The sequence below is a fragment of the Lepidochelys kempii genome, chromosome 10, assembly GCF_965140265.1.
Source record: "Lepidochelys kempii isolate rLepKem1 chromosome 10, rLepKem1.hap2, whole genome shotgun sequence".
NCBI lineage: Eukaryota > Metazoa > Chordata > Testudines > Cheloniidae > Lepidochelys > Lepidochelys kempii.
The window spans coordinates 66,940,510-66,956,082 of record NC_133265.1 but is presented as its reverse complement, the minus strand read 5'-3'; the positions used below and the strand labels follow the sequence as shown (position 1 = coordinate 66,956,082).

General features: G+C 41.8%; 1 protein-coding gene across 3 annotated transcripts in view; it reads left to right on the top strand.

Annotated features, from left to right (window-relative positions):
- Positions 1-15,573, top strand: part of HOMER2 (homer scaffold protein 2) — a 108,825-nt gene that overhangs the window by 45,549 nt on the left and 47,703 nt on the right. The gene's annotated exons all lie outside the window — the stretch shown is intronic.

The following is a 15,573-nucleotide window of genomic DNA, read 5'->3' as shown; positions in this document are numbered from 1 at the left end:
TTGATTCAGTGGGAGCCCCAGATGTGCATTTGAGGGCAGAATTTACCCCTTGCATGTTTCCTTTGTAAAGGTCTAAACTGGAACAGCTTCAGTTTACCACTTAATTCAGTGGTTAATGTTAGCAAGGCAGAGTTCATTAGCCTTCAGTAGACCAACTGCAGTGATTATTTTATGTAAATTATTTCTCTCTCTAAAATAGATTACAAATTAGAGTTTTATTTGGATTTAATAGAAGCAAATAAACATTTCAGTTACTATGTTTGGGGTGGAGTACATCTCTTGATGCTTGTGTGCTTCTTTGTCATGCTCAGTGCGCTTTGAGAGGAGCCTTGGTATAGTCTACCAAAAGACATTAAAAAAGAGAGCAAAAAAACTGTCAGCATTAGGGTGCACATGCACGAAATCAATCTGAGTCATTTGAAATTAAAAATCTCCTGAGATACGTTCAGCAGAGAATGAATTGTTCACCAGCCTCTGGATTGTCCTTCCTCTTTCCAGAATAGTAGGCCTGTGCTAGCTGAGAAGCAACATAGTGTTTACGCTGGCTTCTTTGGAGTTCTTCATTACCCCTTCTGTGGAGTCCTTCCATGCTGGGCATCCCCCTGTTTGGGAATATAGGCTGGAAAAGGAAGCTCTGGTATTGTGCTGCCAGATTCAGCCAGTATGCTTCACTTTTCTAGCACCTTTTTTCCATCCAAGAATCTCAGCACATTTACTAATATCAGTTAATTTAGCTTCATAACTTAGCCTGTGAGTAAGTGCTGTTATCCCCATTTTAAAGATGGGCAAACTGAAGTATGGCTAGATTAAACTAGTTGAGTGAGGAAGTCTATGGTGAAAACAACTTAGATTTCGTGACTCTCCATTTTATGCCTTAACTGCAAAACCTCCCTCCTTATAGGCCACTGCTTTGCTTAGACAAGTCAGTGTAGGACATGCTGAGACACTTGCATAAAAATCGCATTGAAATCCCACTTCAGCGCATTTGCTATAGTTTTACCACGTCATGCTGACATTATGTAGCAGCAATAAAATGTTATGAAAACTCTCTAGAGTGCAGTGCAATTCATTCCACATTGGTGGTGGTTTGGTTGTGTAAGCTTCATTTTTTTTTTTTAAAGCTTTCATTGTTCCTCTGGAGCTACATGTTGAATTGCAAATATGGAAAAAAATGTAGGGTCACTCTCACCCCTTTACTGTTGTTGTCATTCATAAAGTCAGGGACTGGCTGCATAATACTAAATGAATATTTGTTACCCTTCTGATGTGTCACTAGTTTGACAGGTCTTGCTCCTTGAAAGAGTGGTTTGTTAGGAAAATCATGTTTTTCCCCCTAATAATTACCGAGTGTTTAGGGAGCACTTGATGTGTCTGTAGAGGGCTATGCAGTTTTCTCTGTGTGGAAATGCATTGTACATTTATAGAGAACATATGCAGTTAAGAAAACATGAAGTAAAACAGGTTGGAGAAAGAAACGTGAATAGTAGGTATCTCTGGCTGTCTGACCAGCATTTGTCTTCCCAGCAGAATGGTTACTAGAGGTAATGTATCAACTATAAGGATGGCATAGATGAGTTAAACTACATGGCGGATCAGTGATCCGAAGACACTCACACAAACCTTAGCCACCAGAGACCAGGGTAGTGTCTTTGATGTAACCTCTCACAGAAAAAACAGCTGACACATTTCCCTTTCTGGATAGGCTGTTAGTATTTATATCAAGTGTGAACATAAGAATCTTTTCCAAGATAACATTACCAAGGAAAGGAACAGAGCAATATGTCTTTTAATTACATAATAACAAAGGAACTTTGTAACTTTTTCAAGAAAGTAATTTTAATCATAATTCTTGGAGGAGTCATTCGCCAGAGTCCGTCTAAACAGGAAGATACAGAACGCTAAAGGAAGTAATATTGACAAATAGGGCTTGGAATGTTCCAGATTTAATGAGGTGACCATTGGCTCTGCCATAGGAAAACCCCTAGTGTTTTAGGCAAAAGTCAGAGTGTGACTTAAACTGGGGAAAAAACATGAGCTAATAAAAGTGGCTGGTTACTGTGCAGTGTGCGGGGGAAAGCATAGGCCAGACTCCTCATTAAAAACAATCTATATTATTCTACCTTTAGAAACACAGAGAGCTGAAAGATTGCGAATTAAACAGAGCAATAACCTCCATCACCCTTTGGAGTTATGCATGGTACTGCCTGGATTGATTTTAAAACAAAAAAAACCCTTCAAGTTGTAAATATTTGTTAAGAAGGAAAACTGAGGTTGGAAAAATAGGAACCTAACATATTTCCATAGAGAACCTGAGAATTAAAACTGTTATTTTCAGCCCCCTCCAAATATGGGGGTAGTGCAGTCATGACAATAAGCAAGGGCTAGGTCTCTTCCCCTCCCTCTTCCCCCCCCTCCCCCCATTTCAATCTATTGACCCTGTGTAAGGCTGATAGACCACAGTCGTTGGTGTGTGGGATTGAACCTGGGGCCTCTGGAGCTTAGTGCATGAACCTCTACTTTATGAACTAAAAGCCATATGGTCTCGAGTTAAGGCTGTAGAGCAGACTCATTAATCTCTCTCTGTCTCTCTAAGTGGTCTCGATACCACTAGATGGGACATAACACCAAACCAATGAGGTGTGTGGGTTGCATACTTCCCCTAGCCTGAGGAGGTACGTCCCAGCTGAAATCCCGGACGAGCCCCCACTTGTAACATCAACAGACCCCGATTGTTGGCAGGCAGGATTGAACCTGAGGCATCTGGAGCTAAATGCATAAGCCTTTACTGCATGAGTTAAAAGCCATAGGGCCCCTAGCTAAGGCTCTAGAGCAGACTCATTAATCTCTCTAAGTGGTCTCAATGCCATTAGATGGGACAGAACACCACACCCAGGAGGTGTGTGGGTTACAACTGCACCAGTTAATCTTTTGAGAAACAATTCTATTCTGTCCTTGGCGAAAAAAAATTACCCCGAGAATTAAAATCCAGTGATAGTTTGGGATGGAACAGATATTTTGAGACCAGTCCAGCAGAGAAACCTGACATCTCATATTGTGATTGTGACAAACTGGAGAAGATATTTCTATGAGGACGATCAGGCAGATGGGCAGAGAGAAGAGAAATGAAGCAAGATCACAGAAGGAAAAGACCAGCATGTTGCAAAACTGGCTCTAGTAAATATATGCTACAGAAATGATAACCTTTAGTGCTTTAAGGAAAGCGTTCATTTCAACTGCAGAGTGACCATTCATTTGCAGAGCCCAAGTTTGTTTCCACGTGCTATAAAACAACATACAGCATAAGTTACCTTGAAAATTAACTGGCAATGGCCAAGCTGATAACCTTGTTAAAATAATGTATATAGTAAGGAAGAGTCCCAGGATACAATGTTTTGTTATCTGGCAGACCTGTGGATCAAAGTCAATGGGCCTATTCGTGGAGTAAAGTGCAAATCTGTGTGAATAAGGGTGGCAGAATCAGGTCTGTGGGGTATATTCCTCAGAGTGAATAGAATAAACTGAATAAGCCTCTCTGCAAAATACTTGGCCTTAAATTGCATATCCTGTCATATGAGAGATTAGTAAAAAATAGCACATGTTGAAAAGGAAATTTCTACTGCTGAAGATGATAGAATGATGCTTGGATTCCTTCAGGGTTTGTTTTTCTAATCCTTTCGCCAGTCTGCATTACTAGTTAATACAATAGCTCAGCACATCTGCACAGAACATACATTTCTTTGTTGAATATTTACTCAGTGAAAAGGGGTGGATTTAGGAACCTGAACTCTAGAGTTACCACTTTCAAGGTAACTATCCGCATACTTTTCTTTGTGGATGAAAGTTAATTGGTTGTGAAAGCATGGACACTTTGTTTGTTTGTTTGCTTGCTTGTTTTAACGGTTTGGGATGTTCTGCCAAAAGGTGTGTGTTCAGATTTGAAGAATTTGCAGTTAGTGCTGTCAGAGGGTCTGAGAGAAACATGCCTTTCTCTAGATTTTGTTTTGGCTTTTATACCTTTTTCTTTGCCCTAATTTCCATTATTAGAACAGTATTGAATCTTTTTAAGAGAAATATTTAGCGTGACGCTGAGAAGCAGTTCCATACTGCTACATTTTTTGGCACCAAATAAAGACTTCAGACCACATGCTATGAAAATACTTTGCTAGATGCTTGCACGTTCACCATAGCACTTAACTTTATATCTGAGAATTGGGGGGTCTGATTTGTAGCAAATATAATGCATGATTTGGTTGCAATTATTTCTATTTCTTGTGAGCATATTCCAAGTGAACATGTAGTGATATCCTGATTTAGCAGATTAATTAGCTGGGGATATATATAGTATGGCTAAACATATCTGTGGGAATTGCTAATGGATTCCTCCCCTGCTACTCCCTGCTGCTGTGACTATGACAGTACTGACATGCAAGAAGTCCTACTTTTCCATGCCCTTTATAGATTTCACAGCATTTAACTCCATTGTGAACAGATTGCCGGGAGGCAAATGGCTTCCCACCCCTGCTTTTGCTCCTGCTGACTTATGGACCCTAAGGGAAATGTGTGTTAGCTGCAATTATATGTTGTACAGTGACTGCACGTTTTGTCTATGTTTTTGGTCATGTCATCTACTAAAAACAAAACTATATGCTTGTAATTGGAGATTCACCTTTGTCAAACCTAAATTTCCTGTTCCGTTAGCTATACAGTTAAATGACCAGCAGATATTTTATGGTCATGAAATGCAGAGGAGGAGGAGAAAGCAGCTCAGGAGTCTTCAAAAGTGATCTGAAAACTGTGGTGCTTTGCCTTTTTTGCTCGTTTTTATAATGTATAAAGAAGGCCTGGAAAAATATTCAGAAAGAGATGGGTAGGGGCATGCGCATGGAGAGGGTTCTGTTTCCTGGGTTTTTTACGTTAGAAATTCAGGTTTTTTCTAGCTAGATTTTATTTGCTGTCATTATTTATTTGTTGTTGGCTGTTTATATTATGGTAGCACCCGGAGTGCTGGTCAAGGTCCTATTGTGCAGTGCACTCTGCAATTGTGGAGGATGACATGGTCCCTGCCCTGAAGATCCATTAGCGACAGTAGAACCAGTAGGATTGTGACATCCAGACAACTTGTGCCAGTGAAACCTGATCAAGTGAGCAGAAAATGGTTCAGACTTTTTAAAACCTTTTTTTGTTTTTTTGGTCCAACAACTCAAATGTCTGAATAAACAGTTTGGCAGGTGAGAATGTTCCCTACAGCACTCCTTCCCACCCCTTCGGGTAGGAGCTGAGCTGGAGAGAGATTCCAGTCCACGTTTGAGTCCTCCAAGTAAGATCTCCAGCAAAAAAAGAAAAAATTGACTTGATACCACTTCCATTTTTAACATAAATTCAGCAGAAAGAAAACACTTCAGGCCCTTTTTATATTGCATAAAACTTTTTGAAGGTTAACTGTAAGGTGAATCAAGATAGTATGGCTCAGTGATAAGGTCAATTGCTTTTTCCTCTGGGCACCTAAGTTCAAATGAAGGTTGACTGGTTTTCCTAGACTCCTATGCAGATTTGTTCACAACAGAGAAACCTCAGCACAATTCTCTTGAGCAGAAACTCCCAGGGCTGGAGAAGTTGGGGTGCTGCAGTTTAGGCAGTTTGAATATATTTGATCAACTTATTCTCTTTACCCATGAAATATCAAAACTACTAACTTTGACATGGTTATAGACACAGAACTTCATCTGCTTTATGATTCTAATATGTTTTCGAAAGGAATTCCTAACGAAGGAAAACAGCATGGCTGGAACTTTAAAGACTCTATATAAAGTGTAATTGTAGAACTCAGTTCTGTCCTCCAATGTGTATCATGCATCCCTATGTCTATTATTATTAACATTTTATTTTTATATTGGAGAATCAGCCATTGAATTCATGCATATTAGCTGAGGTTTTCTAGTGTGTATAGTGATGCATGCACTGTAAATATTGTTTGGGTTTAGAAACTGATAGGTTAAGCTGCTGGAAGCCCACACTTTTTCTTATCATTGTAATCAGCCCTTACTCAGACTCATCAGAACAAGCAGTTTTGTTCTTTGAGACAGCTGTAACTTAGACTGTCGTAGCTTGAGATGTCCTAGCATAGGTTAAAGAAAAATGCTTGAATATAAAGATCTGTGTCCTAGTAGCAGTGGCAGTTTAAATAATGTACTTGTAAAAGCTATCTGGAGTGCTTCTTGCAGTCTTTTTCCTTTGTAAATAATGAAAATGGATTGGGCTTCAGTTTGAGAGGTAGCTGCTGGTTTTGTTGTGAAGTTCTCCTTCATTTTGCATGATGAACAAATTGAATGAAGGGGAATATTTGTCCTACATCTGAGGCAGAGTCTGTTACCACCATCCCGCTGTTTTTTAACCTTATTTTCTAATTACACTGGAATAGTGGAATAAGTTATAATGAATGAAATCTGCAGAAGACTGGTTCTAATATGCACTTTGTGAGGTCACGGGAAGACACTGACTAGTAGTTTTGGGGTGCAAACTTCTTTTGAAAGGATATTGAAATTGGAAAGGGCTCAGAAGAGTCACAAGAATGATGCAACTTATTAAGAATCTGCCTTACAGTGAGAGGTTTAAGAAGAGGTTTTATCAAAGAGAAGGTTAAGAGGTGACCAGATCACAGTCTGAGTACCTGCACAAGAGAAGATTCTGATAGTAGGGGGCTCTTTAATCTAGCATACAAAGGCATAACAAACTTGGCAATGGCTAGAAGTTGAAGCTGGACAAATTGAAACTGGAAATAAAGGACAGATTTTCAGCAGTGAGGGCAATTAAGCATTGGAACAACCTATCAAGGGATGTACCCTATTCTCCATCACATGAGGTCTTAAGGTGATTCTCCATCTCGGAAGGTCATCAAGATATGATGTCTTGCTAAAAGGTACATTACATTTCACCCAGTAGCTTGACACAGGAGTCACTGGGTGAAAATCTTTAGCCTGTGTTATGCAGGAGGTCAGATCAGATGATTGCATTGATCCCTTCTGGCCTTAAAATCTATTATTCTAGTTCTGCATTGGGTTAGTAGTAGCTTAAGGTTGTCTGTATTTGTGGTATAACAGTATTAAATGGTATGGTAACCTAAAATAGCTTGAGCGCTGTCAAGGTTCCTCCCCCACTCTGAACTCTAGGGTACAGACGTGGGGACCTGCATGAAAAACCTCCTAAGCTTATCTTTATCAGCTTAGGTCAAAACTTCCCCAAGGTACAAAATATTCCACCCTTTGTCCTTGGATTGGCTGCTACCACCACCAAACAGATACTGGTTACTGGGGAAGAGCTGTTTGGAAACGTCTTTCCCCCCAAAATACTTCCCAAAACCTTGCACCCCACTTCCTGGACAAGGTTTGGTAAAAAGCCTCACCAATTTGCCTGGGTGACTACAGACCCAGACCCTTGGATCTTAAGAACAATGAACAATCCTCCCAACACTTGCACCCCCCCCTTTCCTGGGAAATGTTGGATAAAAAGCCTCACCAATTTGCATAGGTGACCACAGACCCAAACCCTTGGATCTGAGAACAATGAAAAAGCATTCAGTTTTCTTACAAGAAGACTTTTAATAAAAATAGAAGTAAATAGAAATAAAGAAATCCCCCCTGTAAAATCAGGATGGTAGATACCTTACAGGGTAATTAGATTCAAACATAGAGAACCCCTCTAGGCAAAACCTTAAGTTACAAAAAAATACACAGAAATAGTTATTCTATTCAGCACAGTTCTTTTCTCAGCCATTTAAAGAAATCCTAATCTAACACATACCTAGCTAGATTACTTACTAAAAGTTCTAAGACTCCATTCCTGGTCTATCCCCGGCAGAAACCCAGCATATAGACAGACACATAGACCCTTTGTTTCTTTCCCTCCTCCCAGCTTTTGAAAGTATCTTGTCTCCTCATTGGTCATTTTGGTCAGGTGCCAGCGAGGTTACCTTTAGCTTCTTAACCCTTTACAGGTGAGAGGAGCTTTCCCTTGGCCAGGAGGGATTTCAAAGGGGTTTACCCTTCCCTTTATATTTCTGACAAGCGCTCTCTAGCTGTTAAAGTTAAGCATAACTATTACAGGTCTTTGGCTGCTACCACCAATTGGGACTTGAAATAATTGCAGCAGTCTGTCTACACAAGGGCTCCCAGAATTGCAAATACTGGTTGAGCTGAACTAGTGTAGGGAATGGAGGGAAATTTTGAAGAACATTTTTGGCATAAACAAGACGTGAGGCTGTGAAGGGAACAGAAAATTGGTTAGAACTGGGATATGAAACAGAATGAGCTCTGTTGTGTCCTGATTTAGCTTCAAGAAACTTGATGGGTCCTTTGAGACTCTGTGTGTATTAAGTAGGAGTCCCGACATCTGTGCAAGACGTTATTTCGGAATAAAATGTCGTCATGTGGAGCTTTGTGATTTGAATGGATTGATCATTTCTACTGTAATCTCTTTTCACATTATTAAAATCCAAGTGCAAGATCCCACATCCCTTCCTTTGACTCGCAGGATATAAATTCTTCAAAAGCAAACTTGTAAACCTAGTCAGACATAGGTGACAAATTATTGGCAGCAGCTGCTTGGTGGTAAAAGTGAGCTGGACCAGCTCCACATTTGATTATGATCCTGTGTGGCTTATGTCTGTGTTCCTGTGGACAGCCCAGCTGCTTCTCAAGGACTTTGTGAAAAGAGCACCCAGAATTGCATCCGGCAGATTGATGCTGCAAAAACCACTTTTCAGATCCAGTTTGTGGAGTATGTTGGTCACAAAGCGTTGTGCCCTACAGACACATTTAAACGGCACCATTTTCCAATTAATAAGAAAATTGTTTGCTCAAGCCGAAGATCACATTTTAATTGATGGAAACACCTATACTTTAATAATGGAAAAACTAATGACAATTCATAATCACCTCTTATAGATTTTGAGCACTAGCTTCAAGTGTTACCCTGGGCATTGGAATGTGCCAAGACCACTGGCACCAGGTGGTCATCCAAACTGTGTGATGTTCTGATAATGAAACCTGAAACCAGGCAAAGCGCATCTGATTTCTGATTTTTGTTACATTCTCCTAAACTCAGGCCAGGCTCAGTGAGGTTAGTGGATCTTTCAGAAAATCCTGGCCAGGTCTCCGATGAGCATGAGCTGGTATGTGGCATCAAGTGAAAAATCACAAACAGCTCAGAGGCTGTTGCTGGGGTCGTGAAACCAGGCACAACTTGGTGGGGTGTGCTGGGGTTTTTGGCATTGTTAGATTTCAAAGCAAAGCTTGCAGGGGTGTGAACTGATGAAGATGAGTGTCATATAGCACTAGTGGTTAAAGTCCCTTGCTTCTGCTTGCTAGAATTCATTGACTATGGGAACACTTGTCATCATTCATGGATTCTGCATGGTCCTATCCAGCCCTTCTTTTGTAACAGGAATAAAAGCCAGATACCTTGCAGTTTATTCCCAGAGGTTTCCTTGATGAATCAGCAAATGCTTTATTACATAAGCCTTCCTCCCTTCAAACAGGGCATTTTTGCTTTAACCCATTTTTTTTAGTTCAGCCACTGAAAGTAATAAGGAATAATTGATGTAAGCTGTGACGCTTTTTAAAGCTCTAAGGATTGCTTGTCCAATGGAACAGCTAATTTACATCGTTAGTTTCTCTTTTTCCCCTTGCTGTACTGCTGGAGGTGTCTGTTTGGAAATCCCCACACAACCACTAAAACAATCTGAGAGTTAACATTTCAGCCATTCTAATCAAGTCAACAGTGCCAGATGCAATTTATAAATAAACTATTATAACATGCACTCCTTAAAATTTGTGCATCAAACATAATTTGGTGCATATTATCTTTTAAAAGAGGAAAAACATGTAGAATAGAAATGATTTTCATCCATGGAGCACAGAGATATTATTTTACACAATCCTATAGATGTATACGTGTATACACAGAGGCATATGCCTTCGGCTGTGTGGATGTAGAAATTGCCAGGCTGGATCAGACCAGTGAGCCTTCCATGTTACTGTAGCCAGACCAGATGCTTCCGAGGAAAATGGCCAGGAGACATTCTCATCGCCTGTAAATAACTTGTCCATGTTCCTTCCTCTATCAGATATCAATTATCTACCCAGCAGTATGACTTTTGCAACACAGATAGTCTTTTTAGTAGAATGTGATTACAAGTTCAGCCTTCCGGGGGCAGAGAGTAAGTTGCATTGATCACTCTATCGTGATCAAGGAGTGGCACTGAATCGCTTCAAAAGGAGTTCCAGTTAATCTTCCTCTAACAGAAGAAGGGTGTCATGAGCTTGGGGGTGGGGAAAGAGGAAGAAATAGTAACATAAATTAAAAATATAATTATGTGTAAGAGCTCAGAACAGGATTTTTCTCTTTTATATGTGCAGTGGAGATGTGGATTTATTGCTGCACTAGAGCAGGCTTAACAATACAGTGATAACTAAATTAGCTCATGCCCCCTAATTATACCTGCTTCCCCTCTCTGGTTCCAGCCCATGTGATCAGTATGAAAAGTTTATGACCATAAACAACCAAGTAGGCAGGGAGAGCCTGTGCAGATTGGACTCTCTGTAGTACCTAATTGCCTTCTATGACGAGATAACTGGCTCTGTGGATGAGGGGAAAGCAGTGGATGTGTTATTCCTTGACTTTAGCAAAGCTTTTGATACAGTCTCCCACAGTATGCTTACCAGCAAGTTAAAGAGGTATGGGTTGGATGAATGGACTATAAGGTGGCTAGAAAGCTGGCTAGATCGTCGGGCTCAATGGGTAGTGATCAATGGCTCCATATCTAGTTGGCAGTTGGTATCAAGCGGAGTGCCCCAAGGGTCAGTCCTGGGGCCGGTTTTGTTCAATATCTTCATTTATGATCTAGAGGATGGCGTGGGCTGCACCCTCAGCAAGTTTGCAGATGACGCTAAACTGGGAGGAGTGGTAGATACGCTGGAGGGTAGGGATAGGATACAGAAGGACCTAGACAAATTAGAGGATTGGGCCAAAAGAAATCTGGTGAGGTTCAAAAAAGACAAGTGCAGAGTCCTGCACTTAGCACGGAAGAATCCCATGCACCGCTACAGACTAGGGACCGAATGGCTAGGCAGCAGTACTGCAGAAAAGGACCTGGGGTTACAGTGGACGAGAAGCTGGATGAGAGTCAACAGTGTGCCCTTGTTGCCAAGAAGGCTAATGGCATTTTGGGATGTATAAGTAGGGGCATTGCCAGCAGATCGAGGGATGTGATCATTCTCCTTTATTCGACATTGGTGAAGCCTCATCTGGAGTACTGTGTCCAGTTTTAGGCCCCACACTACAAGAAGGATGTGGAAAAATTGGAAAGAGTCCAGCGGAGGGCAACAAAAATGATTAGGGGACTGGAACATGAGTTGTGAGGAGAGGCTGAGGGAAATGGGATTGTTTAGTCTGCAGAAGAGAAGAATGAGGGGGGATTTGATAACTGCTTTCAACTACCTGAAAGGGGGCTCTAAAGAGGAAGGATTTTTACCAGAGGTTCCCAGACTTGTTCTGCCTCTTGTGCAGGGAAAGCCCCTGGCGGGCTGGGCCGGTATGTTTACTTGTCGCGTCCGCAGGTTCGGCTGATTGCAGCTCCCAGTGGCCGCAGTTCGCTGCTCCAGGCCAATGGGAGCTGCTGGAAGCGGCATGGGCCGAGAGACGTACTGGAGCTCCCATTGGCCTGGAGCAGCGAACCACGGCCACTGGGAGCCACGATCGGCTGAATCTGTGGATGCAGCAGGTATACAAACTGATCCGCCTGCCAGGGGCTTTCCCTGCACAAGTGGCGGAACAAGTCTGGGAACCACTGATCTAGACTGTTCTCAGTGGTAGCAGATGACAGAACAAGCAGTAATGGTCTCAAGTTGCAGTGGGGAAGGTTTAGGTTGGATATTAGGAAAAACCTTTTTCACTAGGAGGGTGGTGAAGCATCGGTACCTAGGGAGGTGGTGGAATCTCCTTCCTTAGAGGTTTTCAAGGTCAGGCTTGACAAAGCCCTGACTGGGATGATTTAGTTGGGAATTGGTCCTGCTTTGAGCGGGGGTTGGACTAGATGGCTTCCTGAGGTCCCTTCCAACCCTGATATTCTGTGATTCTATGCCTACTTGGCCATGTCTGTCCCAAGATAGGAATGTTTAGGACTGCAACATGAGGCCTTCGTCCTGAGGCTTCAGTAATGTTGTTACAGGGGTGTAGAAAATGTTAGAGATTTTATAAGACTTCATACAAGTGTTTGTCTGTAATATGGTGGCTGCACAAAAGACAATGTGCTTTTATTAGGTACAGAAAATGTGGGCATTATGTAACCACAAACTATTTTTATGACATATAATTATTGTGTTTTCATGTTCTCATTTCCAGTCACCAGGAAAATCTTAAAGGGTTAACTCCACAAAGGAAACTTAGGCTCAGTGTTAGAATGCTGGACTCTAGGTGCCCTGCCAACCAGTGGAATCCACCGCCCCAGTTGGTCACCCAGGCACCCTATACAATGCATGGGAACAGTTAGGCACCTAAGAATGGGATCCACAAAAGACTGTGTGCTGAGCTAGGCAGAGCTAGCCAGTGGGAAATGCTGAGGAGAGGGGTGTGGCCTAAGCCCTGCCCTTCAAAGGGAATTAGGTGCCTATCTCCACCTGGGATTCACAGTCACAAACCCTCTTCTGGAGTTCAGCACCTAAGCTGGATTAGGCTTTTCTTTTTTTTTTTCTTTTCTTTTTTTTGCAAAGAAGGAATACAGACTTGAATGTGGCTCTCCCACATCCCAGTGGGTGCCCTAGCCACCGGATCATGGACTCATTCTAGTCCAGTGAATAGACTATTATTTTATAAAGTGGAACAGCTTCAACAGGAGAGCTTGGGAGAGCCCCCACCCAAAATACCCCATAGCCTCGTGAGTAGGACACTCCCTCACAGGTGGGATACCTGGGTTCAGGTCCCTGCTACTCTCAGGCAGAGTGGGGATTGGAACCTGGGTGGCCCACATTCTCCATGACTGATCTAAGCACTGGGCTATAGAATATACGGCTGTGTTTTGTGCAGGGCCTGATCCATTAGGCTGGGAAACTCCTAGTTTGTGAATCTCACTGAGGTTTAGGCTCTGCCTGTGCCCACCAGCAGAAATGTAGGCATCTTTGGGGCTTTATTTATGGGAATGTTGGCACCTACAGGATCTGGTGGCAGCTAAGTGAGGGTTTTGAGGTTCTACATTTTGGATTTGGGCACCTAAATTCCTTTACAGATCTAGCCCCAAGTATCCATTGTGTACACCCCATGGACAAATTAGAAGGCTCCCTTCCTAGCAAGTTAAAACAATACAGAAAACTTTGTTTATATTCCTTATAAAAATTACATTAAATCTATAAATAACAGTTCATATCAAATGATTAAAAGTGCTTGGAAAGACAGGCTGTAGATTTCCTACATGAAACAGTACTCAGGCTTTTGAATAGTGTGGGTGGCTGGATGTGTGCACTGTGCCTTCAAGGGAAAAAAAATTTAGCTGTCAAAGCAGACATTTGAGATTTAGATTGGACCCTCCCCCGAAAAAGCCTACCCAAACCAGTGGCGATGTTAATTACCTTGAAAGATGATATATTTGGAGTAGGTGTAGCTGCAAAATTACTTAGTAGAATTCACATAAAGCAGGAACATTTTTTCATTGCATTTAGACAGGTTTCTCAGTAGGGACTTCATCACAGAATTATTTTCTCAGCGGAAGACTGCTTAGTCTTTTTTTTTTTTTTTTTTAGTACTTTTACATCTATTCATAAAATGGGTTAGGAGCCATTTCCAGATGTAAATCATATATGGGTTTTGTTTGATTTGTTTTAACTTGGGGTTTAAAAACACACCCCCATCACTCAACTTGACTATTTTGGCTGGCTGCAAAGTAGATCCATAGGGCAAAGGGATGTGAAGAATAATCAGTATTGAAATACCAAACCTGCTGGGTTAGTTGCACGTACAACAGAAGTCCCTGCAAATAACCAGCCTTGTCAGATACATGGGGCTAAAATGCTGGTCTTTTGTTCGGCACCTGTAACTAATTATCTGGTGATAAATTCAGGTCTGGTCTCAAGTATTGTCCCACCAACACTCTAAGCCCCTCAATCGTGCGTAAGTGATGTAGAGGAGCAAAGAGGAACATGAAGAGAGAAGAATTATAAAGCTCTTCTTTGAATTATGACACATCTCTATCTAATACATCCTTATCTTCAACTCATCCAAATTAAAGCAAGTGGTACATGGCAGGTTGTGCAGATGAATCAAGACTAATGCATGCACACAGCTACTACATTCAATTTCCAGCGAATGGGTGTGTCAGATTGTATTTCTCAGGGTGTAGCAGCACTCACAATTTTTAGAAGCATCTCCCACAAAGACTTGGCAGAAAGGGGGGGGGGAAAGCTTGATCACATTCACTGGTAGTGATTATAACAACTATAATTAATCCGCCTGCATTACAGGCTCATTGCTTGAGCCAGAGTACTGTTCTCAATTTCTGACTCCTTAGTTGCTATTGGATTGTTTCTTTGCTCTACTCCTGTGTTTTGTTTCTTTTCATAGCAGTCTTGATTAACAAAGCTTTTTTTAAAATATATATATTTTTGGTGGACCATAGACAAGGAAGAATACTCGAGATCAGGGGTCAGTAACCTATGGCACGTGTGCCAAAGATGGCACGCGAGCCAATTTTTAATGGCACGCTGCTGTCTGCCTACCCCAGCAGACAGCAGCCTGCTATTAAAAATCCTGCCCTGCGCGGCCCGCTCTTCTCCGCCCGCCGCCCACCGCTCTCTCCTTGCAGGGCGGAGGGGAGGGGAAAGCTTGCCGACCCCTGATATATAGACTTCTAGAGAGAGACCTTCTAAAAAATGTTAAAATGTATTATTGGCATGTAAAACCTTAAATTAAAGTAAATAAATGAAGACTCAGCACACCACTTCTAAAAGGTTGCCGACCCCTGGTCTAGACAAGCCCTGAGACTTGCCCTTATTGCAGACTTGCAGCCTAGAGGGCTGGGGAAATGAAATTTCAGTTGAGGGGCACACACACATTCAGCTTCACACCTTTGAGAGCATAATTGAGAAATTATTAGTAGCTTGTTTAGGTAACCTTAATGACTGACTTAATGGTCAGTTACCTTGGCTTTGTTATTTTGGGCATGTCCATATTAGGGTTCCTCTAGACCTCTTCCACTTGGTTCTACAAAAGCTCAGTTTGACTCCAGTCTCATCACTGTGGTTCCTTTATTTGGCATACAGGAAAGCTACGCTGAGTTGGTCAGGCTCAAGCATAGAGGGTGGGAACAGGGCATACCACGCATCCAAAGTTACACAGCAGACCTCTCCCTTTATCTACATTTAGACATTACATTGCATTTGCCATACATTGCATCACATATTTTTGGATTGGGTTGTAAGAAGCTGTACAGCAGGCTCTGTCCACGCACAATTTACTCCTTACCTCAATTTATGTTCCAGGCTTATTTTAGCCATTGTTATCTTAGCCATTGTAAATTGTTCCCTGTGTGTT